The sequence below is a fragment of the Neovison vison genome, chromosome 13 (genome assembly GCF_020171115.1).
Source record: "Neovison vison isolate M4711 chromosome 13, ASM_NN_V1, whole genome shotgun sequence".
Lineage (NCBI taxonomy): Eukaryota > Metazoa > Chordata > Mammalia > Carnivora > Mustelidae > Neogale > Neogale vison.
Window position 1 is genome coordinate 110,624,403 of NC_058103.1, and position 27,889 is coordinate 110,652,291.

At 43.1% G+C, this 27,889-nt stretch overlaps 1 protein-coding gene across 3 annotated transcripts in view; it reads left to right on the plus strand.

The window, feature by feature from the left end:
• The first annotated feature begins 367 nt into the window (after nt 1-367).
• The window catches only part of RAB27A (RAB27A, member RAS oncogene family), a 78,510-nt gene continuing 50,988 nt past the window's right edge, over nt 368-27,889 (plus strand). The window contains exons 1-3 of one of the 3 annotated variants that reach the window (XM_044229643.1): nt 368-474; nt 18,500-18,620; nt 19,666-19,782. The gene's annotated coding sequence lies outside the window, so the exon portion shown is untranslated. Of the gene's footprint in view, nt 475-17,836; nt 17,917-18,499; nt 18,621-19,665; nt 19,783-27,889 lie in introns of those variants that run through there. The other 2 variants (XM_044229642.1, XM_044229644.1) reach the window with 2 other exon arrangements.

Consider the following 27,889-nt stretch of genomic DNA (forward strand, 5'->3'; position numbering starts at 1 on the left):
ATGGCCTTTGAAAGAAGAAATTTGGCCAGAGTCTGTAAACCACACCTGGCAGGTCACGGATCCTGGAGAAGTTTGGAAATGTCACGTCTGTGTCTCCACCCGAAAACAAGTCTCTAAGGTTTCACACTTTCCAGGAAAGGCCCATGGAGACCGGATAATAGGCCAAAGGAAGCGTGCGGGAGCCTTTTCGTGGCTCACAATTTGACCCGCGTCAGGTGCGGCGGGACCGGAGCTGCGAGCGAGGAGGCGTCCGCAAGGCGCCCTCGCGGACTCGGGCGGCTGCTCCCTGAGGTGACAGGAGGAAGCGGGAGGTGGAGGGTAGAGAGGAGGTCCCGCCCCCACCTCGCTCTCCTTTACGGGAAGTGATGTGGGGCCAGACGGAAAATACCCGCCAAGGACCCAAAAAGGGCCGGCAACCCGTGGACGCGGCGCGCGCGCGGGCACAGCGGCGCGGGGACAGCGAGCTCCAGCCAGGTGAGCCCCGCGGCTGCGGGGGGCGTGGGGGGGCGGCCGGTGGGGTCCGCTCCAGCCCGGAGAGCCCAGCGCGCTAGCGGGTGACTGGCGGGGCTGGCCCTGGGGCTAGCGGGGGAGGCGGCGAGTCCTCGCCCAGCTTCTGCGCGAGTGAGCCCGCCCGAAAAGTCGCTCTGTCCCCCCGAGTCCCTCAGCGCAGACCCACGGGGACGACCGCCGGGGGTGGGGGGCGGCATGGGCGGGGTGCCGGTGAGCAGTTCCAGGTTTGGGACGGGGCTGAGGTCCCATCCGGGGGGCATCCAGGCACTTGGGTCGCCGTCGGGGAGGGCGGTGGGCGGAGGAAACTTCCCTGGCGGGAGAGGAGGAAGGTCCCAGACCTCCGGCGCTGGCCCCCAGTTCTTTCCTCCCTCCTGGGGTTCTCAGTTTAATGACTTAACGTCTTTACATCCTTGTGGATTAGGGTCCGGACGGCAAACTGGCTGGGTGAGCGACGGTTCTCCCCGGCCCTGTCAGGCAGGAAACCCAACCGCGCAGCCGGCCGCTGGATCTCCCCTGGTGGTAGGGCTGATGTGGAGGCAGGTTTGGGAGCTATTGCCAAATCCTTGTCTCTGTTTCAGATCACCACTTAGGCCAAGTCAGGCCTCAGGAGAAGGATATCTTGTGAGCCCTTGATTTTATCTTCCCAGCTTTCGACTTCTGCTGGCCACCTAGGCCACATGACCACAGAATGTTCTGCCACAGGGTCCTCTTCCTTACCTCAGTGGGCTAACAGCTGTTTTTTCCTACTCCATGGATTCTCGCTTTATGTCTGGTTCTTCACTCAGATGTTGGGAGGGGAAGTAGTGTTAACGTCCTGTAAGTTTTCTGTAATTAGTGCTTTTTAAATTTGTTGGTGGTTCATTGTTTCGACGCCCCCCCCTTTTTTTCTTTTTGCCTTTTTAATAACTTGCTTTAGGGGCAAAGCAATCTGTAAAATAGTGTTCTATAGATGGTAAGAGATTAAGAAAGGTTCATAAAGTACTGAAAGCACTTGACTAAAGATAATTTTTTTCTTGTATTTTATGTTGGTTTTCATTCCTACTTTCTTCTTTCTTTCTTTTTAAATCATGAATTTATTTTATTTTCATGCCTGAAGCCAACTCATTTAGCTATCCCAGCCTTTCTTCTTTCTTTCCTTCCTTCTCTCTCTCCCTTGCTCCCTCCCTCTCCCTTTCTTTCTTTCTCGCTCCCTCCTCCTCCTCCCTCCTCCTTCCTTCCCTTCTTCCCCTGTCTTTCTTTTTTCTTTCTCTCCCCCTCCTTTCTTCCTCCCTTCTCTCCCCTCCCTTCTCCCTTCCTACCTTCCTCTTAATTCTACTTCATTGATCTATTTGCCTATCTTTATACTAGTATCATACTGTCTTTATTATTGTAGTTATGTAGTACGTTTTGAAAGTGGGAAGTGTGAGTCCTCCCATTTTGCTTTTCTTTTTTTGAAATTGTTCTGACTATGCTGGGTCTCTTGAATTTTCATATGAAATTTAAGATCAGTTTCCCAATTTCTGTTGCTTTGGTTTTACAACAGATGTAAGGGTTTTGAAATAGGCAATAATCTCTAGGAACCAGACTCTTGATTTCCCTCTTCCAAATCTGCTCTTCACTTAGTCTTCTCCATCTCAGTTCATAACAATTTTACTCTTCGAGATGCTCAGACTAAACACTATGGAGTGACCCTTGATTCTTTTCTTTCATTCCCACATCTAAATCTCCTTGGTTCTACTTTGAAAAAATATATATAGGATAAAAACCATCTCTGACCATTTCCACTGCTTCTCCCAAGATCTTGTCATTTCTGTCACTGCAGAAATTACTGCAAAAGCTCCCAGCAGGGCCATCGTGCATCTGCCCCCACTAGTCTACGGGGTGTTGTCAACATGGCAGCCCGAGGTCATTATGCCACCCACCCTCTGTTCACAACTCTCCGATAGCTTTTTTTTTTTTTTTTTTTTTAAGATTTTATTTATTTATTTGACAGACAGAGATCACAAGCAGGCAGAGAGGCAGGCAGAGAGAGGAGGGGGAAGCAGGCTCCCCGCTGAGCAGAGAGCCCAATGTGAGGCTCTATCCCAGGACCCTGGGATCACGACCCGAGCTGAAGGCAGAGGCCTTAACCCACTGAGCCACCCAGGTGCCCTCCGATAGCTTTTTATCTTAGAGGAAAAACAAAGTCCTCATCGTGACTAACAGGCCCCTTATGTGGTCTGTGGCTTTGTCTTCCATCATTCTCTCCTTGCCGCCTCCACTTCACCCACTCCTTAAGACCTTTGCATTTGTTCCTTCCTCTGCTTGGAATGCTTTTTCCTTGAAATGTCTGCATGGGTTTCTCACTCATTTCATCCAAGTCAAAAGTCATTTCTTTAAGGAGGCTTACATGAACCATCTTATCTCAAACAGCATCCCTCACCCCACCCATAATTTTTTGCCCCCTAACTTTGTCTTATTTTTCTTCAGAGTATCTGTAGCAATAATTGTCATTACACACACACACACACACACACACACAGTCTCCCTCTCTCTCTCTCTCTCTCTCACACACACACACACACACACACACATACTCTCTCTCTCCCTCTCTCTCTCTCTCTCTCTCTCACACACACACACATACTCTCTCTCTCCCTCTCTCTCTCTCTCACACACACACACACACATACAACTATTGTCTCCTACTGGTAGAATAGGCTTCATGAAGGTCAGGAATTTATCTTGTTCACTGTGGTGTACATAGCACCTAGAATGGTTGTTGGCATGTAGTAAACTCTAAAAAATATGTGTGGAAGGAATGAAAAGGGAACGAGAGACTGAGAAAGGAGGATCACTCTATTCCTTTCTCTCTGTTCCTTCACACTTCACCTAAGAGAAGCAGTGTCCATAGTTACACTAACATCTCCCATGTCTGTCCTGTTCTATCCTTTTATTCCCTCATGACAATGGTTTAAGCCTGCATGGAAAGGGAAAGGCTTTGGGTTCTTCCCACAGTGACAGTGGGGAGCCCTCTTCTCTGTAGCCTGGGCAGCCCGTGTGGGGGCATTTGGCTCTTCCCTCCAGTGATACCCTTCTTCTTCTTCCTCTTTTTTTTTTTTTTTGAAGATTTTATTTATTTATTTGACAGAGAGAGATCACAAGTAGGCAGAGAGGCAGGCAGAGAGAGAGGGGGGAAGCAGGCTCCCTGCTGAGCAGAGAACCTGATGTGGGGCTCGATCCCAGGACTCTGAGATCATGACCTGAGCGGAAGGCAGAGGCTTTAACCCACTGAGCCAACCAGGCGCCCCCAGTGATACCCTTCTTGTGTGTCAGATCAAGAAAATAGAAATCGATTTCTTGATGAATATTTTACACTACAGTGAATTCATCTTTCTCTGGCTTCTAAATGAAATTGCAACTCCTGACACATTTTGCCATTTAATTACATAACTTCTTTAGACCGTCAGCTGTTTATATATATGTTGTCTTATATGTCTTATGGCTGGATCATAGTATCCTGGAGGCAGTGTATGACTTCAGCTCACTTTTTAAGGCTTATACTGCAAGGTTATCTTGGATAAAAGGAATGTTCAATAAACTTTTGCTGAGTATACCATAAGTTAATGAATTAACCTGGATTTATTTTTATCATTGGAAACTTCTAGCCCATACATTTAATTTTTCTTAGCCAACAGCTATAAATATCTTGTTTTAGTCTACCTTAGTCTGCTGCTTCTGACAGAGCAGTATTGACTACAGTTGAATAGGATTTCCTGCTGCTCTTTCTCAGCAAGAATTGAATTAACAGCCTAGAGAGTATGGTAATTAATTTTATAAGTTATTTAAAAATTGAATATGCTTTCCATTATTATTTAAACTTATCTTGGGATGTGCTCTATTTGTATCTTCACTGAAAAATATGGAAAAGGATTATTTATACATATATAGGGGATTTATACAAATATATATTTTCTCTAATGAATTATAGGTTTAACCCTCCCTGAAAAACAAAACAGAGCTTGCATATTTAAGATCTGAGCCCCTAACTAACTAGATGGGGGAAATCCTTTCACAATGTAAATGTTCATCAAATGATCATGAAGTATACTTTAAACACCTTGCAGTTTTGTCAGTTTTACCTCAATAAAGCTAAAATTAAGAAAAAATAGTGTGAGCCCCAAAGAAGCAAGATTGTGTTGCCATTATCAAAACAAGATTGCCTTCTGAAGAGAGTAATTTTTCCCTTTCACAGCTTTTGCTTTCTTATGCCTTGTGCAGTTTTCACTAGAACCACATTTATTCCCCTGTTCTTGGTCAGGAAGTTTAAGTTTACGATCTGGTTTCCCTTAAGCTGATTACTTGGGAGCAGACGTGAGCCCTGAGTTGGAGAAAGAGATAAAGGGTTTGTAATTAACTTTATGTCCGGAGGGTGAGAGGCGGAGCAGGGAGCATTGAGCTCTATTAGCCTCCTGTCTGGTCATGCCGCGGAGAAGGCACACCACATTCTCTGTTCTGTATGAGTGAGGTCTACTAACACTCACATTTTATTTACTGTTAACTCAAATTTGATGCCTCGCTTACTTAAGAGGAAAGTTGAGAGTCATTTTTCCATTTGTTTATTTGTTTATGGCCTCTGTATATGTTACTCTTGAGAAGGCCTTCCATTTAGTGCCCCAGCCACTTTAGAACTACCCATGTGTTTGGAATCAGAGTTTTGATTCTTTTTTTTTTTTTTAAGACTTTTGTTTATTTATTTGACAGATCACTAGTAGGCAGAGAGGCAGGCAGAGAGAGAGAGAGAGAGGAGGAAACAGACCCCCTGCCGAGCAGAGAGCCCAATGTGGGGACTTGATCCCAGGACCCTGAGATCATGACCTGAGCCAAAGGCAGAGGCTTAACCCACTGAGCCACCTAGGTGCCCCAGAGTTTTGATTCTTAAAATCGAACTTTTAATGTGAGGTTGGAGGTAGAGTGCTAGATTTAGTAAGTGAAAAAAAAATTACATTTTGGATAGACAATGAATAAATTCTTGCTATAAGTGTGTTCCATAAATACTTGTACTAAGGAACTATTTATTGTTTTTATGAAATGCAAATATAACTGGTTATCTTGTATTTAATCTGTCAACTCTAGTCTGATAAACCATTTATGAGCAGGAAATGAATTGATCATGATAATGTACAAAGAGTGAGAGACCTATGGCTTATTTTGGTGACCATACATGTGTCTATCTTAAGGACAGAGAGGGGGCATCTTGCTGGTTCAGTCGGTGGAGCATACGACCAGTGACCTTGGGGTTATGGGTTTGAGCCCCACATTGGGTGTAGAGATTACTTAAAAAAAAAATCTTTAAGGACAGAGAAGACTTATAAGCTCAGGGGTATAAAAAAATGGAAGGAAGTGGAGGATTTAGTTTTATTTTAGTTATTTGTAGTTAGGAAACTCATATCCACAGACTTTAAGTCACTTTGTAGGATCACAGAGTTAGTGGAAGAGACAGGACTGGAACTCCAGGCACAGTGGTTGGTCTGTTGCATAATATCTTCCTATAAGATATATCTATATCTATATCTATATATCTTTTCATGTTGACCCTTAATCACTCTTTTTTAAAAATTCCAATATAGTTAACATACAGTGTTATATTAGTTTCAGGTGTACGATACAGTGATTCAGCAATTAGCACCCTAAATCACTTCTGTTGTGACCATCCTATGATCACTTCCTTATCACACAGTCCTTCCAGTCCCCAGATCCAGCGGCGGGCAAAGCCACTCTCATGAGACACCCTTGACTTTGCTTGGAGAGCCACATGACTGTCAAAAACCACCGTTTGGTTGTATTCCTGTGACGATGCCAGAAAGCCCGTTATTCAATGTGGTTTTATTCCTTTTGAGGTCTTGTTAATAATTATGTCCCCTTTAAGTTTTGATGCTTTGATTAGAGTTGACTTACTGAGAGTAATTTCACAACAACGAAGTATTGTCTTATTGACAGCCTGCTTGCTTTGTGGCCTACTCCTGTAAAATTCCTCATTGCATTGCTTTGTGGTACATCAATTATGGAGGATCTATGGGAAGGATAAATAAATTACATAGATAGAGGTGACTTGCTCTGTAGAGATGTGTTCTTATAAAACACTGAGTTATTTTATTATCTTAAAATTATTTATACTTATTTAAGAAAGCAACCTTGAAAATGAACATGCTTCCTCTGTCACTAGAATACTGTATTTCAGAGCCACTAATTTGTTTTTTCATAGATTCGCTGATTAATTCATGTAAAGCCTTACCAGCTGCCAGGTCAAAGCATAATAATAAAATTGGTTGCCAAGAGACTGAAAAATCTGTTCATTCTTATTGACCACAGTTCATGTATCCTACCCTGATCCCACCACATGGGTGGCTGGTCAAGTCTTATCTGAGTATGACTGATTACTTATCTTCTATGTATTTGTACCGTTAAAAGCAAAGACAGGGTGTCAGTCAACTAACTAAACCTTATGATAAGTTTTTATTCTAGCTATACCAACCCTAAGATGGGGAGGAATAAGACATATAGAAATAGGTCATGAATTAAATGTTCGTTTGAGATACCTAAGAGTTTTAAAATATAATCGTGGTGGCCAGAATTTCTTTGTTTCTTACAAGGTGTGATTGATTTTCATAATGAATCTCACCACTGCAAGGGGGTGACCCCAAGAATGAGTAAAAAGGTCTAGCAGTCCTTAAAAAGAGAAGGTATTATTCTTGTTTGATACTGGAGACCAGATGTGGCCAAAGAAGCTGCTTGGCCATTCCTGACTGGGCTTCTGTTGTCGGGGACAAGGTCAAGTGTCCATTGCCCTCTTCTGCTTTGGCACAGAAAGCCATGAATTGGGTTGTGATGCTTCCTCAGGAAGTGACTCACCTCTATGTTCTAGAGCTCCTGCTTGAATGTGGGGGAGCCAACGTAGCTGGGACTTAGAAGGCTGGGTGTTAGTCTCTAATACTGCTAATAATTAACTATGTGATATCGCACCAGTGGTTCTCAGGGCTGATTTTGACGCTCTCCTCCTGTGGGGACATTTGGCAATATCTGGAGACAGTTTTGGTTGTCAAAACTGAAGAGTTACTATTGGCATTTAGTGGATAGAGACACAGGATGGCCCCTCATGACAAAAGATTACCCTGCCCAAAAGATGAATGGTGCCAAAGCTGAAAAACCCTGCATTAGACAAATCAGTGAATTTCCCTGGCCTAACATTTTTCTGACATTCTCTCTGACATTCTTTCTGACATTCTGACAACATTCTCTCTATCTGTGAAGTTCCCTAAGACTGACTGTACCACTGTTGTTTTTTCCACCTCTCACTTACCCTGATTCTAAGTTATTAAAGGTAGAATAGGGTCCGGGTGTCGACACTGATGGGCAGTGGGGACTGTGAACCCCTGCCCTCAGGGAACACATGGAGGAGATCCTTGTAGGGGTGCCAGGTGGACCATCTGAGAGGAATGGACGCTGTGGTGACAGTGTCCACAGGAGGTCTGCCATGTGATGCAGCATAACTGGAAGCCTGCCAGAAACCCAAAGAGAGCACTGTGACTAAAGGCTTGGTCTCTAAATTCCTCAGAGCCCTGTGCTCTCCACACCTATTCATGAGGAGCTTTCAGCTGACCAGGACTGTCAACTCCCCAGGTTTCCAGCCAGCTTCCATACCCTTGTGGCAGGGGTGCCTTGGACATCAGAGTTTCCCAAGGAAATATTAAGATGGACAGTTTCCCAGGCACTTGGGTGGCTCAGAGGGTTAAGCCTCTGCCTTCAGCTTGGGTCATGATGCTGGGATCGAGCCCCGTATTGGGCTCTCTGCTTGGTGGGAAGCCTGCTTCCCCCTCTCTCTCTGCCTGCCTCTCTGCCTACTTGTGATCTCTCTCTCTCTCTTTCCCTCTGTCAAATAAATAAATAAAATATTTTTTTAAAAAGATGGACAGTTTCCTCACGAACACCTGATTTTCAGCTTAACTAGAGCCTCTCTGAAAGATTTAAAAGTCAACAACAAAGACTCTCTATGCTAAGTCATCAGCTCATTTTGCCACCCAGGGAAGGAAACCTCATTTGCTGTGCTTCGAGCATCATGTAATTCAAGTGGTGGTAGGCCCCAGAAGCCAGGTGGCTTAGCCTTCGCTCCACCTCAGAGGTTCAGAGCTGTGCTCCAGGTCACATGGTTAATTGATGACAGAGAAGGTTGTAGAAGACAGGTCTGTCTGCTGGTTCTCCACTGTGTTCTTTCCATGTCCCTATGCTCCTATTTCTTGATTGTAACCAGGTATAACACGGGCAGGACAAAATTGTGTTGTTTTGTTGTTTAATTTTCAGATGGAACGTTAACAAACCATATCTCTTCCTTGACCCTTCTGAAATATCACAGGAAGTGAAACAAGTATATTATGATTTTAACCTAAATTAAAGCCATCCAGAAATAGCTGGGCACTTGCTATGGTGATGCGCCAGCTGCTAGTGAAAGGCCACCATCATTTCTTCCCTATATTGCTGCTTTTCTGGTCCCATTCTTACCCCCTCCCCCGGCCCTTGCTACAGCCCATTCCTCACACAAAACCAGTGATCTTCAAACAGTGTGAATCAGATCACATCCTTCTTCTGCGTTAAATTCCTCTGCCATTTCCCACTGCGGCTGGTATAAGATTCAGATGCTCTGACCGTGTTCTGTAGGGGTCTCCGTGATCTGGGCTCTGCTGCCTCTGTGACCTCAGCTCATCCCTGTCCGTCTCCAGGCTCATCTCCTTCCTTTCTGTCTCTTTGAGATGCCAAGCTCATTCCTTCCTCAGAGCCTTTGCACTTGCCCTTAACTCTTCCTCAGTGTGTTTTTCTCTAGATCCTCACCTGGCTGGCCTCTTGGCATCATTCAGATTTAATTTCAAATATCACCTCTTCAAAGAGGCGGGTGATGACTTTCACCCTGATGACTGTGTTAAAAGTAGCCTCTGGGGGCACCTGGGTGGCTCAGTGGATTAAAGCCTCTGCCTTCGGCTCAGGTCATGATCCCAGGGTCCTAGGATCGAGCCCTACATCGGGCTCTCTGCTCTGCAGGGAGCCTGCTTCCTCCTCTCTCTCTCTCTGCCTGCCTCTCTGCCTACTTGTGATCTCTCTCTGTCAAATAAATAAATAAAATCTTTAAAAAAAAAAAGTAGCCTCTGGACACTCACTATCCTATTATTGGGTTGTTGTCTTCAGCGTACTTAGTACTGTTAGAAATTATTTTATCCTTATGTTCACTTATTTATTGTTTCTCTCTTCCTGCTAAAATGTTCTCTCCACAGGGCAGGAACTTTCTGTTTTGTGAAATGCTACATGTTTAACCCCTAGAATCATACCTGGCACATGACAGATGATAATGAATGAATGACAGGGACGCCTGGATGGCTCAGTGGGTTAAGCGTCTGCCTTCGGCTCAGGTCATGATCCCAGGGTCCCGGGATGGACCCCCATGTCAGGGTCCCTGCTCAGCAGGGAGTCGGCTTTTCCCTCTGCCCCTCACCCTGCTCGTGCTCTCTCTCATGCTTTTTCTCTCTCTAAAATAAATAAATAGAATCTTTAAAAAAATGAATGAATGAATGACAGAGTAAGTAAATGAGCAGTTGGTGGTAGAGAATATTGCTTTACAGATTTAGTGCTATGTAATTCCTGTTTTCTCTTACATGTTGGACTATATTTTTTATTATTTTTTTAAGATTTATTTATTTATTTATTCGACAGACAGAGATCACAAGTAGGCAGAGAGGCAGGCAAAGAGAGAGAGAGAGGGAAGCAGGTTCCCCGCTGAGCAGAGAGCCTGATGCGGGACTTGATCCCAGGACCCTGAGATCATGACCTGAGCCGAAGGCAGCGGCTTAACCCACTGAGCCACCCAGGCACCTGAGGACTATATTTTTTAAACTAAAACCAGAATGCTAGTTTACTGACTGATGAGAAGTGGAACTGTTAGCAGTTTTTCCTTTGAGGACTAATGTACTTGCCTCCTGCAGTAAAACCCCATGGGGAGCATAGATAAAAGAAGACAGCTGCTTGGTGAGCACAGACTCAGGGCATAGGGACTCAGAAATCAAAAAATTCTGAGAGCTGCAGTGCTGAAAGAGGCCTGAAGATCACCGTGGGAATGCTTCCTTGCAACTGGCTGCCTGTGAAAGTCACACGGGGAGATTTAGTAAAACATACCTACACAAAGCCACACATCTTCCAGTCTCTCCTTTGCAGATTCTTTTTTTTTTTTCCAATTTATTTATTTTCAGAAAAACAGTATTCATTATTTTTTCACCACACCTAGTGCTCCATGCGAGTTGTGCCCTCTATAATACCCACCACCTGGTACCCCAACCTCCCACCCCCCCGCCACTTCAAACCCCTCAGACTGTTTTTCAGAGTCCATAGTCTCTCATGGTTCACCTCCCCTTCCAATTTACCCAAATTCCCTGCTCCTCTCTAACGCCCCTTGTCCTCCATGCTATTTGTTATGCTCCACAAATAAGTGAAACCATATGATAATTGACTCTCTCTGCTTGACTTATTTCACTCAGCATAATCTCTTCCAGTCCCGTCCATGTTGCTACAAAAGTTGGGCATTCATCCTTTCTGATGGAGGCATAATACTCCATAGTGTATATGGACCACATCTTCCTTATCCATTCATCCGTTGAAGGGCATCTTGGTTCTTTCCACAGTTTGGTGACTGTGGCCATTGCTGCTATAAACATTGGGGTACAGATGGCCCTTCTTTTCACGACATCTGTATCTTTGGGGTAAATACCCAGGAGTGCAATTGCAGGGTCATAGGGAAGCTCTATTTTTAATTTCTTGAGGAATCTCCACACTGTTCTCCAAAGAGGCTGCACCAACTTGCATTCCCACCAACAGTGTAAGAGGGTTCCCCTTTCTCCACATCCTCTCCAACACATGTTGTTTCCTGTTTTGTTAATTTTGGCCATTCTAACTGGTGTAAGGTGATATCTCAATGTGGTTTTAATTTGAATCTCCCTGAGGGCTAATGATGATGAGCATTTTTTCATGTGTCTGATAGCCATTTGTATGTCTTGATTGGAGAAGTGTCTGTTCATATCTTCTGCCCATTTTTTGATGTGTTTGTCTGTTTCGTGTGGGTTGAGTTTGAGGAGTTCATTATAGATCCTGGATATCAACCTTTTGTCTGTACTGTCATTTGCAAATATCTTCTCCCATTCCGTGGGTTGCCTCTTTGTTTTTTTGACTGTTTCCTTTGCTGTGCAGAAGCTTTTGATTTTGATGAAGTCCCAGAAGTTTATTTTCGCTTTTGTTTCCTTTGCCTTTGGAGACGTATCTTGAAAGAAGTTGCTGTGGCTGATATTGAAGAGATTACTGCCTATGTTCTCCTCTAGGATTCTGATGGATTCCTGTCTCACATTGAGGTCTTTTATCCATTTTGAGTTGATCTTTGTGTACGGTGTAAGAGAATGGTCGAGTTTCATTCTTCTACATATAGCTGTCCAGTTTTCCCAGCACCATTTATTGAAGAGACTGTCTTTTTTCCACTGTATATTTTTTCCTGTTTTGTCAAAGATTAATTGACCATAGAGTTGAGGGTCCATATCAGGGCTCTCTACTCTGTTCCACTGGTCTATGTGTCTGTTTTTATGCCAGTACCATGCTGTCTTGGTGATCACAGCTTTGTAATAAAGCTTGAAATCAGGTAAGGTGATGCCGCCAGCTTTATTTTTGTTTTTCAACATTTCCTTAGCGATTCGGGGTCTCTTCTGATTCCATACAAATTTTAGGATTATTTGCTCCAGCTCTTTGAAGAATGCCGGTGGAATTTTGATTGGAATGGCATTGAAAGTATAGATTGCTCTAGGCAGTATAGACATTGTTAAAATGTCTGTACTCCTTTGCAGATTCTAATTTGTTAGTTTGCAGCCACGCCTGGGGAATCCACGTTTTCTTTGAAATGCTGCCAAAACAAGGGATGGCGCAAAACCAGGTTCAGAAACCAGTGACTGAGCTTCCCCCCCACCCCCCGTTTTCAGATAAGTAAACTAAGGCTCAGAGAGATTAAGTGCCTCCCTCACTCAGGCTCTCACATAGGGTGAGCAGAGAGATGGCACTCAACTCTCCCAGCCCTCTTTCTGCACGGTTCACGGAAAGCGACCACAAAGATTCTCAAGGGCAGAGGCAGCACTGCCTCGGAAATTGCTGGTTTATTACTCTTTTTCTTTGTTTACATAAAACTAACCAGTCTCCTGTCAAACAGGAAATGCATATGGCCTAGTTTTTCTTTTTTACGACAAAGTGTCAGATCAGTTAGATTTAGATTCTGGGGCTGCAGAATGATGATTAGAGGGTGGTTCTGGGGCCAACACCATCAGCACCACCTGGAACTTGTTAGAAATGCAGATTCTTACCCAGAAGTACTGACTGAAACTCTGGAGGTAGGGTCCACAGTCTGTATTTTATTTTATGTTATAGAATTTATTTATCAGAGAGAGAGAGAGAGAGAGAGAGAGCACACGAGCAAGCATAGCAGGGGGAGCGGTTCAGGGAGAAGGAGAAGCAGGCTCCCTGAGCAAGGAGCCTGATGTGGGCCTCCATCCCAGGACTTTGGGATCATGACCTGAGCCGAAGGCAGATGCTTAACTGACTGTGCCACCCAGACACCCCTACACTTCTCTCAGATTGTGCTCTGTGCTCTGTCTCTGTCTCTCTCTCAAATAAACACTTAAAATATAAAAAAAAAAACAAACCAAAAAAACTCTGAAAAACAATCTGAGGGGTTTGAAGTGGTGGGGGGGGTGGGAGGTTGGGGTACAAGGTGGTGGGTATTATAGAGGGCACGGCTTGCATGGAGCACTGGGTGTGGTGAAAAAATAATGAATACTGTTTTTCTGAAAATAAATAAATTGAAAAACAAAAACAAAAACAAAAACAAAACAAAAAAAAACAGCCAGTGCTAAAACTAGGACAGTCCTGGGTAAACTGGGATGGTTGGTTACCCTGAGTTGGTCACCCAACCCACCGACCTACAGCTGATAGTTCGGAAGTAAGCTCAGAGGGTTCTGAGTAGTCAGATGGTTCATATATGGAAACTTGCTGATTTGTCTCACAGAGACTTTCAGAATATTCCTTGACACCCCCTTTCCTCCATTTTACATGCAGTTCTTTTTTTTTTTTTTTTTTTAAGATTTTTATTTATTTATTTGACAGAGAGAAATCACAAGTAGGCAGAGCAGCAGGCAGAGAGAGAGGAGGAAGCAGGCTCCCTCCTGGGCTCCATCCCAGGACTCTGAGATCATGACCTGAGCCGAAGGTGGAGGCCCAACCCACTGAGCCACCCAGGCACCCCTTACAAGCAGTTATAAAAAGCTTGGTTATTTGGTTTCCAGGTACCTTGTCAATTAGAAACTGAACATTGGAAGGGGAAGTGGTTATTGTAGAAAGGCACACTGATTACGATGGTCAGGGACGTCTGGCTGAAGGTGGGAGCAAGGAGAATGAAGTATAAACGAGTAAAAGATGAAATCATTACAGTAGTCAGGAGACGTTTATCACAGTGGCAAACATACCTTAATAAAAATAGCTGTTACTGAACACTATGTGTTGGACAATATTTTAAGCACTTATAGGAATTACATAATTCAATTCTTCTAAAATGATTCTATTATCCCTGTTCCTCAGATGAGGAAACTGGGGCACAGAGAAGTTAACTAACTTGCTGAAGATCACACAGCCAGTTAAGTAGTAAAGCCAAGATTCAAAATTTCCAGAGCCCAGATCCTCAACATCCTGATTCACTGTAGGTCCTGGGTGCTGAGGAGGTAGCACAACAACTTAGTGATGTTTATTTTAATGTCCTGAATCCTCTAAGAAAAAAAAAATTAAAGCATGGACATTACATTTTACAGTAGTACCCCCCCTTATCCATGGGAATATGTTCCAAAGTCCCCAGTGGATGTCTGAAACTGTGTTTAGTACTAAATCCTATATCTACTATGTTTTTTCCTATACACACATACCTATGATAAAGTTTAATTTATAAATTAGATACAGAAAGAGATTAACAATAACTAATAATAGAACAAATATAACAATATACTAAATGAAGTTATGTGAATGTGGTGTCTCTCTCTCTCACTCAAAACATCTTACTGTGCTGTCCTCATCCTTCTTCTTGTGATGATGTGAGATGATAAAATAACTATGTGATGTGTTGAAGTGACATGAGGACCTAGGCTTTGTGATTATTATGCCCAAGTTTTTGCGTCCAAGAGACCACCAAGGAGCCAACACCAATGCAATCACACGAGGGTTTATTTAACAAGCTTAATCTTGGGTCCAAGTATACCCGACACAGCGGATCAGGGACTTGGACCCCAAGCTTAGTTAAGGCAGGGATATTTATGGGTTCCTGTTCCTAAAGCAGGGTGGGGATTCCTGTTACTAAAGCAAGGTGGGGGTCTCTGGAACTAAAGCAGGGTGGGGCTTCTTAGAACTAAGGTGAAGTAGGGGAAAGTTCAGCCCTTGGGCACAGGGGTCTGAGATGGCTACCGGAGCTAAGATGGCTGTACTTATGCTAAGGCTAAACCTGAGGTGGGATGGCCTTAATTTTTCTCGGCTTCCACAGTGATGTAGCCTTAGGCAACTATTGACCATCTGATGAATCGTCAGGGATCCTACGCTTCTGGACAGCTACTGACCCCAGGTCTCTGAAGCCCCAGAAACCAAAACCGTGGATGGGGTGGGGGGTGTACTACTGTATTTTGTAGGAACTAATTTTTAAAAAAAATTTATCAAGTTATTCATGGACACAGTGTGACAAAAAGCCATTACTCCCCTCCCCCAGCTCATTTCCTGCTCTACAGAGACTGCTTTCAAGTCTTGTAATTAGGTGATTCTTGCTGGTAGTTACATCTCTTGTCTCTAAATGACATACTGGATATTTCTACGGTCAATTTTCAGTGTTAAGCATTATTTAAATGCCTATGCCTAGACACTTTACCACGGAAGAAGAGGCTTTTAACTCATTTCCTCCACATCTGCCTCTACCACACGTGTGTGCTATTTCTGGCCCCTACTCTCAAGTTCTGTGATAGTTTTAGTTAGATCAGTATGTCCTGGGCCTGTTTTTTCTTTACATCTTCCCTCCGGGGCTGGGCGGATTCTCCAGAGAGCATTAGAACCACCTGCCTGTGGAGAATGCCTGTGTTCTGGAAGTTCCAGTGTATGTGTGGGTGGGGGGTGGGGGGGTGCGGAGGTATCTCAGTATTTAGAGGATTGCGATCTAAGCAGACTTCCAGTATTTTTAGCCTATTTTACCTTCCCCTCACCTCCAGCAGTGTTTGGGGCTCTGAATGCCTGATGCTTTCTGTAGATTGTGTGATAAATTGCTTTTTGGCTTTCCCTAGTGGCAGGTAAAGAGTCATCTTTCTCAGGTCTGCTCCTTAGTTACCTCTTGTCCATTTACTTTCTAGCTTCCACATTTTGTTGCTGTTGTTTTCACTCATTCTCTTTGTCCTTATGAGTTCATGTCTAAAAGAAAAACAAAACAAAACAAAACACCTCTTTTTACTGTTACGTTAGTGAGATTTGGGGAGGTAGCTGACCTAAGGTGTATGTTTGGTACACCATCTTTATCCTAAAGTTGGAAAGACATTTTAAAAAACTTTCAATGTGTAGGGGTCAAAAGAAGTTTGTGTTGCTGGGGCACCTGGGTGGCTCAGTGGGTTAAGCCTCTGCCTTTGGCTCAAGGTCATGATCTCAGGGTCCTGGGATCGAGGCCCGAGTCTTTTACTTCTATGTACTACTCAAAATGTAGTTCTAGGACTAGGACTACCCATCCTACCTGGGTATCACCTGGGCTTCACCCAAACTGATTGAATCAGAATTAGCATTTTATCAAAACCCCTAGGAGCATGCTAAGCATGCTGAAGATTGAGAAGTGTTAATATTTACTTAACTCCTACTGTAGTTAGGATAAGCTAATTTTATTTTATTTTTTATTTATTTTTATTTTAAAGATTTTATTTATTTATTTGACAGAGAGAAATCACAAGTAGATGGAGAGGCAGGCAGAGAGAGAGAGGGAAGCAGGCTCCCTCCTGAGCAGAGAGCCTGATGCAGGACTCGATCCCAGGACCCTGAGATCATGACCTGAGCCGAAGGCAGCGGCTTAACCTACTGAGCCACTCAGGCGCCCAGGATAAGCTAATTTTAATGCATTTTAATCTGAGACTTAAAAATTTTGGTATATTCACTTACTAAATTCTCCAGATTCTAAAGGTTGCTGTGAATAATATAGAGGAGTATGTAAGTTTTCATGAATATGCTTCTTCTCTCCCTTTACAAACCATGTCTGTCCATCTGAGTCAACGTCAGATGTGAACCCCAAATTCCATGTTGTTTGCCATGAGAGATTCCAAACTGGTTCTATTCAGGCTTTTTAAGCTGCCCACAGTTCTTGAGGCTGGTGATAGGGTTTTATAGATTGGGTAGGTTGAGTTTTCAGTCACACATCAAGCTGCCAAAGTTAGAGGGTGGCTTCCCCTGAAGGCAAAGCCCAGCCTCTGTCCCAGTGACAAGTATATGCTCAGCAAGTGATTGTGGGATGAGCGAACCAAAGATACAATTCCTGTCTTCAAAATATTCACCAACCAGCATAACCTGGATGTCACCATGTAGGGTTGACCAGCTCTAGGGAAGAGTAAGCACAGAGAAGGGGCATCTAACTTAGCATTACCGGCAGAAGGAGCCAAAGGGCTACGTGATTTGATGAGCCTAGCTTGGTGCATTTAGAGCATCGGCTGTCAGTTTAGTGTTTATTAGAATCACTTGGGGGCTTGTTAAAACAGAGACCCTGTCGCCATCCTGACAATTCTGACTCAGCGCACGTGGGGCGGGCCCAAGAATGTGCATTTCTAACCACATCCCGGGTGATGCTGATGATACTGATTTCACATTTTGAAAACCACTGGTTTTAGAGAATTATAAAGAGTTCTTGTGGCCGGAGTCAGGGGACAGGGAATGGTGGGTGATACTGAAGGCAGAAGTCTAAGGAGTAGGGATTTCATTAGGGAGCTTGTGGGGGGTCAGGTTTTCCAGAGGAGAGTGGTGCACACCCATTTGCAGTTTGGAAAGATCATTTTGGGTGCGGTGTGGAGGATGGATCAGCAGCAAGGCTAGGTTAGAGGCCAGGAAACTAAGTAAGTGGATGATCATAGACATCCAGATGAGAAATAATAAAAGCTTGGAGTACAGGTGGGAGGACGAAAGACCCCTAGAACTTGTTGGCCAGTTGGAAGTGGGAGGGGAAGAGGGGGAGGAGTCACAGTGGACCATCAGCTCTCCGGCTGGCTGGGTGTTGGGATTGTGTCGCTCAAAACCAGGAGGAGAGGGGGTCGGAAGCAGGGTCTGGAAAGAAGAGCAAAGGAGGTAAGTCAAGGGAAGGGCATGTTGAATTTGAAATGCCAGCAAAAAATCTGGGAGGACCTCCCAGTGAAGAGTTTTCTTTCTGGGTCTGGAGGCCAGGAGATGCCTGGTAAGTCATCTAGCCCTGTCCCCTCCGCCACTTTCATTTGGTCTCCTGTGTTGTTTGACTGAATGAGGCATTGCATTTGTGAAGAAACACTACTGGTATAACCTTTCAGGACCTGAAGAATGCAATGCTTTTAAAGATCCTTTCTCAAGAAAACAAATATTCTACTCTTTTGATTGGGGGAAAAGAAAGAGTTGGAGTACCAATCTTCTAACACCAGAAGAGGTTAATACAGCTAGCTCCCTTTGGTCTGAGAGGCCAGTGGAATTGGGTTTTAGTAAGCTTGAAAGGAGCAAAATCACTTGACTGGTCTTCAGGCCATATGACGAACAGCTGAAACTAATTAGCTGGATTGTGGGTTTTTTACAGAGATGCCTGATTTTGAAAGTTGTTGGAGTGGACTGCTTTTCAAAAGACTCTTTTGAAAAACTTTTATAAGTAGGCGATTCTGACTTTAACATTTCTTTTTGTATTACATAGACAAAAAGTAACCTTTTTGAAGAGGACATGTGATTGGACGCTGTCTAATTGTTGAAGTGTTGGGAGCAACATTTCTAAAGTTTTAGAACAACCACCAACGACTTATACTCCCTCCTTCAAGGTATGGTTTTGTGTTTAGATATGTATATAGGGACGCCTGGGCGGCTCAGTGGGCTAAAGCCTCTGCCTTCTGCTCTGGTCATGATCTTAGGGTCCTGGGATTGAGCCCTGCGTCGGGCTCTCTGCTCAGCACGGACCCTGTTCCCTTCCTCTCTCTCTGCCTGCCTCTCTGCCTACTTGTGATCTGTCAAGTGAATAAATAAAATCTTAAAAAAAAATAGATGTAGAGGTTTCAAATTCTGCCATGCCAGTTTTCATATACTTAGAGTATGTGCAATTTACCATAAAATACCACTGCCTGTGTTAACTTTGTTTTTCTTTTTAAGCCAAAGACTCTAAAACACCTGCTAAATTTCTGGGGGTACATATGGGTACATATGTAATGTACATATGTAAAATGTACATTTACATATGTAAATTTATGGGTACATATGAATACTGACTGCATCTTTCCTTTCTTTTCTTAACTGTAATAAGGTAACATAGGTTTTTATTCTCAGATAATATGTTTTCTTATTTAAACTCAATTAGCCAGTGTATAGTACCTCATTAGTTTCTGGTAATATGTTGAATAAGAGAGCTGATCAAGAAATGAAATTGCTCTAAGTCTTGTTCATCCTCTGAGGATTTCACAAAAATTCCAGCTTATTGGGATTTTGTTTTTAATATTGTTAACAGCTTCCATGGAGAAAAGCTTTATCTAAGTATGTGTTTTACCATAAGGTATATTTCTTCCATGAATTAAATTTGCCCCCAAAGAATTGTTAATTTTGTTAGGTTTTGGGGTCGTATTGTGGTTATGTAAGGAGAGGTCGGGATATTTTAGAGGTGCTTAGTGACAGAACGCAGGAGTGAAGGACCTGGGGGTGGGGTCTCATGAGGTCTCATGTTCATGACACAGTTCTCTCTTCTTCTGGGTCTGTGCGGGTTTGCCAGGACTGCCCTGACAAAGCGCTACAAACAGGGCAGAAGGGTGTTGGCAGGGTGGGTTCCTTCTGAGGACGGTGAGGAAGAATCCGTTCCAAGCCCCTCTCCTTGGCTTGCAGATGGCCGAGTCTCCCTGTGTCTCATCTTCTCGTCTTCCCTCTCTGAGTGTCCTTATATGAAGAAGGAGTTTGGATGCAGACGCTCAGGTCATACAGCTGATTAGTGTCAGCGTCCAGGCAAGTCCCGACTTCCACTCCGGGGTGCTTGGTTTTGTTTTCTTTGCTGCAAGTCCAGGCTTTTCTCCGAGGAGTGAATCCAGAGCCCTGGTGATCAGAAGTAACTATGGGAAAAACCTTAATTAAAAGTCGACTTTGTCTGTCTAGATTCTTGGATTATAAACTTAAAAAAAATTTTTTTTTAAAAGAAAAAGTGTTATGGCAGAAGGGTTTCTTCATGAGGGCATCGTATCCATAGACCGTCCAGGTTGGAGTTCATACATTCCAAAGGAGTTTATCCCCATCTTGATTGCTTTCTGTGTCTCTTACAACTTTCCCCTTGTCCTTTCCAGACACCGTGTTCAGTGACCCAGCAGCCATTAGAAAACAACAACATGACTTTTTCTTTTTAGTTGCTGCTGCTGCTGCCCACAAGACAGGAACTGTGGCAGCAAATGCTGATGAAACTTTGTGGCGGGGAGGATGGCACCATAGCAACCGAGACCTGCACCTTTGAGCGGGTCCCGGAACCCAGACTTCTCTTGCCGCTGTTCCAGTTTCCGCCCTCTCGAGACCCTCAGCACCTGAGTGCTCAAAGAGGAAATGCCCACCACTTCCCTCTGTTTCTGTTTTCTCCTTTAGGATGAAAGCTTCCTGAGACCCCTTTTCATCTTTGGCTGTCCTTCCTTTCTTCTGCCCTCTGCGCTTGGTGGATTTGTAGCTAGACCTCAGAGCAGAGCATTGTCACGGCTGATGAGTCACATAAAGCCCATTAAAAACAAAGGCTGATTTTTGCAGAAGCCATAATTCATTTGCGCTGTCTTTGCAAGAGGACGTCTTCCTGCTTGCTTCTGTGCTCCTGGGGTTACCACAGTATGGCTGGGGCCCTGCCCTCTGGCCTGGGTGTGTTTTGTGGGGGCTGGAGGGGAGGGAGGGAGGGAGGGAGAGATGAGTGAGATAGATCAGCCATGCTGCTCAGGAGAGGAGTTGCATTGCTGATGATTCTCCCGGTGGGGGGGTGGGGTGGGGGTTGGGGGTGTGTGAGGTGGGGTGGGCTGCACAGGCACCTTGCTCACACAAAGATACAGACCATCCTTCCAGGAACCCAGAACATCAGTTTGTTTGTTTGTTTTCTCCATTTCATACTCCTTTAGGTTTCTCTTCTTCCTGATGTTGTCTGAGCAGGGAACCTTGAGCTATGAATGCTAGATTCGTCACTCTGCAAATATTGAATGGATCCCCTGTTTGCACAAGAAGGAGAAAGTCCAGATGTCTTTAAGCTGCCACCTCTGTGCTTTGGTGACTGTGGACTCTTGTTTTAAAAATCTCCTCCTAGTGTCCTTCTTGGGTCTCTCTTCATTCTCATTGGTCCTCTCAGCCCTCCCATGGCCTCAGGAAATCAATTATGTTCGTAACTCGAAAATCCATATTCTTAACACTGATTCTTCTTTTGAACCCTAGTTCTGTGTTCCAAATGCAAGTTAAACGCAACTCCCTGGATGGCCAGCATGTCTAAGGGACATTTAATTGATCATGTGTGGTTCACTGTAGCACTGTAGTCTTGTGTCTGGATTTGAATGCTGGCTCTATGCATCCTTGAAGAAGTTATTTAACCTTTCTGTGTATCAGTCTTATTATCTGAAAATTAGAGCCTTTATAGGGTTGTTATGAGGATTAAATAAGTTGGTATTTTATTTATTTCTAAAGATTTATGTATTTGAGAGGAGAGAGAGCGAGCGAGAGCACAAGCAGGAGGGACAGAGTGAGAAAGAATCCCAAGCAGACGCCATGCTGAGTGTGGAGCTTGACTCCCATATCATGACCCTAAGATCATGACCTGAGTTGAAACCAAGAGTCAGATGTTTAACTAACTGTGCCACCCAGGAACCCCTAAAAGAGTTGGCATTTTAAAGGACTTAGAAAAGCACTCAGTAAGTGTCAGTTACAATAATCATAATCTCAAGTCATCTTTTCCTGTCTTTGTTAATAATAACAACAACATTAATTCTGTTAATAAAGCAAAAGTTCTGGTTATCTTTAACTTGTATACCAGTCAGTTAAGAAGTCGTACTGATTTTTTCTACCTACTAAAATATGTCTTGAATTATTCCTCTTCTTTCCCACTGTAACCAACCCAAGTCAAATCATCACCTCTCCCATCCCATGCTGACCCTCTGTTGTGTATTCCCAGTCTCCACGGGCTGCCAGAAAGATCTCTCCAAGGCAGACACCTCGTGTCCCTCTCCTTTATAGAAGTCTGCAGTGGCGGGGGGGTGGGAGGTTGGGGTACCAGGTGGTGGGTATTATAGAGGGCACAGCTTGCATGGAGCACTGGGTGTGGTGAAAAAATAATGAATACTGTTTTTCTGAAAATAAATAAATTGGGAGAAAAAAAAAAAAAAAGAAGTCTGCAGTGGCTTTCCATTGCAGAGGATAACACGGACTTTTTACATTACAGAGGAGTCTTTTCGGGCCTCGGTTGCAGAGTCTCTTCCACCTTTCTAGCCCATCTGGACACATCCTCTCCGTGGCCGTGCACCTGAGGCCCCCTACAGGCACCCACACCCTTCTCCCGCTTACACCTCTGCAAGTGCCAACATCTTCACTCCCACACTCCCAGGCTGTCACACAGCGCTTGCTCCTCTCTCAAGGCTGGAAGCCTTGTCTGGGTTCTGTACTTCGAATGCCAGACAGCCCTTGCCTAATGCCATCAACAGTTATTTACACCTTTCAGATTAGCATCAAAGATCATGTTGTTGATAGCTTCTGTTGTCTTTAAGGACGATGCTTATTTGGCATGTGAAGTCCTTTGTCACATCGCTTGGTGAGCTGGTGATTTTTGTCCATTCACATGTATCGCTTGTCCCTTGGTGTGTGGTTTAGTCCTTGACCCAGATGCTACTCTGTGAAGTTTTCCTGGTTTCCCCTGCCAGGCATATTGGATGTCTCCCCTTCCTTCTAACCCCCTCTGCCCCAGCCCTCCCACCTGTCCAGCATTGTGTGCATGTTTGTTACGGTTCTTGTTTTACTATTCATTCCCACAGAGAGTGCTTCTGTTAGACTGTTGCTCTTCCAGAGCTACGTTCTCCGTGTTTCACATAGTGATGAGTGCAAGGCATGTTCTCGGTCCTGGTTCGTTAAAGGCATGATGTTTTAACTCATGTGCTTACGAGCTGGTGCCTGACTTTAATCATCAGAACCAGGCTCTCCTGGAGTGCCTGCGTGGCTCAGTCATTAAGTGTCTGCCTTTGGCTCAGGTCATGATCCCAGGGTCCTGGGATGGAGCCCTGCATCAGGCTCCCTGGAGAGCCTGCTTCTCCCTCTGCCACTCCCTCTGCTTGTGCTGTCTTCCTGTCTCTCTCTTAAAAACAAAAACAAAAACAAACAAACAAAAAAACCCACAACAACAACAACAACAAAACAACAAAAAAACAGGCTCTCTCTCCACAGTTCAAGCTCTGCTGGTGTGTCTTTTGATCATTGTCCTAGGTCAGTCTACTTATCAAACTCGATTTGAGATTATTAACACTTTTTGTGTTGGTGTGTGTATGTCATTTTGCATTGAGGGATATTTGGTGTAGGTTTCTTGAGAAGTACTTCCAAACCTGTCCCAGGCAGTACTACCCTTCCCAACATCATCCTACGCTGTAGAATTTTTGTCATTTTGCATTTGTCAGTTGAGCCAAGTTTATTTTCCTCTAAAACAATTTTTTTTAAAGATTTTATTTATTTATTTGACAGAGAGAGATCACAGTAGGCAGAGAGGCAGGCAGAGAGAGGGGAAGGGAAGCAGGCCCCCTGCTGAGCAGAGAGCCCGACGCGGGACTCGATCCCAGGACCCTGAGATCATGACCTGAGCTGAAGGCAGTGGCTTAACCCACTGAGTCACCCAGGTGCCCCTCCTCTAAAACAATTTAAATATTCTGCTTAGACTAGCTCAAAAATCTATTTTTAAGTCTTTAATAGTTACTAAAAGTGTTTAAAAGTAATTAAAGGTTTGTGGAAATCAAAAAATAAAAATGTACTTTTTTTTTAAGCTGCTGTAAAACTTACTGCAGGCAGGGGCTGTAGGTCCTTTGGAGTCGGATATAGACTCCAATGCTATAAACACCTGTGAGGTTTAATTTGTTTCTCTAGGAACTAAATATTCTAGAGCAGTTGCTGGCTGATTTCTATTTCTTTTGTAAGTGTCCCTTTTCACTTCTAGAATACAACTTGTCTGACATCCTTGGTCAAATAGATGCATTTAATGGAATTAAATGAAACAGATTTCAGGATAATTGCATAGACCAGTGAAAAAATTTGGGAAAGTTTTTTTTTTTTTTTTCCTTAAAGTACATCCTAAATAATTAGAATTTGGAATTTGTAGAGTTTAGAAATGTGCTTTCAATTTCTTTAATTTTAAAATTAAGATGTTGTCACCTTTTATAAAGTAAAAGTTCACACTTTTGCTTGCAGAGGGGAGATGGCAGATTGGGTAGAGCCTACAGTATAACATTTCATACTCATCTTCAGTCATTTTTCCAAGTATCTGGTGAGGATCTTGATTTTCTTTCTTTCTTTTTTTTTCTTTTTTAAACTGTAGCTTCCTGGGTTGCATATGTTTATGGGCAGTGGGGTCAGATGGGGGGAGTGTTTGCATGGGGGTCTGGATCTTTCAGCCTTTTTTCCCCTCTCCTGATCTACACCATTGGACTATGGAGTGTTTCCCCCCACAGAATGCTAGCCTTACGCCTACTGTTTAGGACTGCAAAGTACTTAGAGACCTTCTGCATCCCAAGTCAGCAAACCTCCTCATCCACTTCTCAGAAACCTTCTCTCACCACCTGACCATATCTAGGTTAGGTGTTAATCTCAAGGGATCCTTTCATTATGCCTGCTATAATGAAGCAGGCATTTTGTGTCAGTGCTCTGAGACCTCCATTAGATGGTTAACTCTGTGAGGACAGGTGCTTTAGCTGTCTTATTTGCATTTTATCACCTTGCACAGTGTGTGGTGGGTACTCACCTATTAAACGAATAAACAAACATATAATCCCTGATTAAGACAGAACCTATGAAAGATCCAGACTTTTCCAGAGCTGTAACACCCCCTGATGCAGCATGGCAAAAATCAGACTTGTTCACCCTGCTTTAAACAAAAGGAAATGCTTGTATTCTTCCCTCTGTCTCTGGATTGTTTGTACAAATTAAATCATCATTGTGGCTGGTCAGGTTTGGGTTGAGGTTCTGAACCAAATTTTGAGGTATGGACTGACTCTTCTGACTGATAATGTTAAATTACAGAATGTGTATAAGCAGTACTTTGCATCTTTCCAAATCGCCTATTTTTGAAATCTGTTGCCTCCAATTGCTAGGTGTTGTAATGGGGGAACTTGAGTTCTAGTACTTACAGTCAAGAATAATTTTGAAAAGAAAATTCAAAAGATAGCTTAATGACTTTCTGATATTTCTCTAGGGGGTGGAACACTACTTCAGTTGAAAAACTTGCTATGATAATCCTGCCTCTAAGAGACTGCATCTCAAGTAACCTTTTTTTATTTAGCTCCAAAAAAGAGCAACCTATATAAATGTATTGTGTTATATTTGAAGATTAGTTTTGGGTAATCACCTCAAATACCTGGCACTTATTAGACATTTCATTTTTTTATTCATTCAAATATGTATGAATGACTCTGAGAACTACAGCCTTCCCCACTCCAGGAATGACCAGGAAGAAACAGAATGACTTTGAAAGAAAAGTCTTGGGTAGAAAGTATAATCAAGAATAGATGTTAAGGGACACCTGGGTGGTTCAGCTGGTTAAGCCTCTGCCTTCAGCTCAGGTCATGATCTCAGGGTCCTGGGATGGAGCCCTGCATCAGGCTCTCTGCTCAGGAGGGAGCCTGCTTCGCCCTCTCTCTGCCTGCCTCTCTACCCACTTGTGATCTCTCTCTCTGTCAAATAAGTAAAATAAATAAATAAATAAAAGAATAGAAGTTAAGAGAATTAGAGAAGAAAAAAGGAGACCAGAAAGCTAAAGATCAAAGGCTGAATAAATGTAAAAGCTTGTTAGCTAACACACTGAAGGAGAAAAATTACATAATTTTCTCAATAGAAGCCAAAGCAAAATTTGATAAAACTGATATCCGTGCATCATACTCATTCTTAGAAAACTAAGAACAGATGGAGAACTTCCTTAACCCCCCCCAAAAAATGTCTACCAAAAATCTAAAGCAGATGTTATTCTTGAGGGTGAAATGTTAGAATCAAGATAAGACTGTCTATTAAATTCTTTTGGAGGTCCTAACTGGCACAGTAAGACAAGAATATAAATAAAAAAGTAGAAAGTTTAGAAAAGAAAAAAGCAAAATACAATTATTTTCATCTGTGTTTAACAAATTGTTAGAAAAAGCGTGGCTAAGTAATAGAAGACATATGTATATATTTAAAAGCTGTCCCATAAGTTACAAACATATAAACTATCAGTAAGTCTGAAGATGTACAAAGTCCTTATGAAGAGAATTTATTTATTGACAACACTTTTAAAGTCATTAAAGAAGACCTAAATAAATGAAGAGAGGTAACTGTACTTGCACATGTAGGTTCAAAATCATGAATATGTCAGTCTTCTCAGTTTGATCCATAGATTTTCATGCAGTCAGAGCCAAAATCCCCATATGGCTTTTGAGGAACTTCGATGGAAGTATGGGAGGTTAAGATTGCCCACAATAAGGTCAGGGAGGCTGGTCTTCTCAAATACAAAGTTATATGGATCATCCCTGACTTAGGATGATTTGACCTAAGAGTTTTTGACTTGGAGGTGTGGAAGCGATATACATTCAGTTGAAACTGCACTGTGAATATTGAATTTTGATCTTTTTCCAGTCTAGCAATATGGTAGGATGCTCCCTTGTGATGCTGGGTAGCCAGAGGGAGCATCAGCTCCCGGTTGGCCACATGATCATAAGGGTAAACAACCCGTACACTTATAACCATTCTGTACCCAGACAACCTCTCTTTTTCACTTACAGTACAGTATTCAATTACCTGAGAAATTCAATACTTTATTATAAAATAGGCTTTGTGTTGGATGATTTTGTCCAACTATAGCCTAATACAAGTATTCTGAACACTTTTTTTAAGAGGACCTAGGCTAAGCCTTGAAGTTCAGTAGATTAGGTGTATTAAGTACATTTTTGACTTAAGATATTTTAATTTAGATGGGTTTATCAGGACATAACCCCACTGTAAGTTGAGCAAGACCTGTATAATGAAGTCATAGTAACTAAAGCCTTATGACATTGGCCCAAGGATAGTAAAAATGACCAGGAACAAAAGAGAGAGCCCTGAAACAGATCTGCCCATATATAGTGAATCTCTAGGGAAAGGGTAATTTTTTTCAATGAATGGTACTAGGACAATTAGATATCCTTCAGGGAAAAAAAAAATAATGAAATTGGATCCCTACATACACCTTAAAAAATTTCCAGTGGATTAAAGACTTAAATGTGAAAGGCAACATTTAGGAAAATAATATAGGAAAGTATCTTTATCACTTTCGGTAAAGAAGGATTTCTTTTGGTACTTGACTATTAAGAACCATTAAAAAAGTGAAAAGATGGGGTGCCTGGGTGGCTCAGGCATTAAGCATCTGCCTTAGGCTCAGGTCATTATCCCAGGGTCCTGGGATACATGGATCAGGCTCCCTGCTCGGCGGGAAGCCTGCTTCTCTCTCTCCCACTCCCCCTGCTTGTGTTCCCTCTCTCACTGGTGTCTCTCTCTGTCAAATAAATAAATAAAATCTTTAAAAAAAAAAAAGAAAGAAAAGTGAAAAGATGAACTACAAACAGGAAGCAGATATTTGCAACATCTGTAACTGACAAAGGACTAGTATCCAGAATTTATTAAGAACTCCTGCATATCCATAAGAAAAAGATAACACAATAGAAAAATAGGGAAAGAGTAGGCATGTGTTTCCATAAGAAGAAATTGAATGGCCAACACATTAAATACGCTCAACTCCGTTAGCAATCAGAGAAATGCTAATTTAGATCCCTGATGTGTTACCATTTTGAGAAGTCGGACAACAAACACCAGATCTTGGTAGAAGTGTAGCTGGGGGTGTAAAACAACTATATCCGTCAAC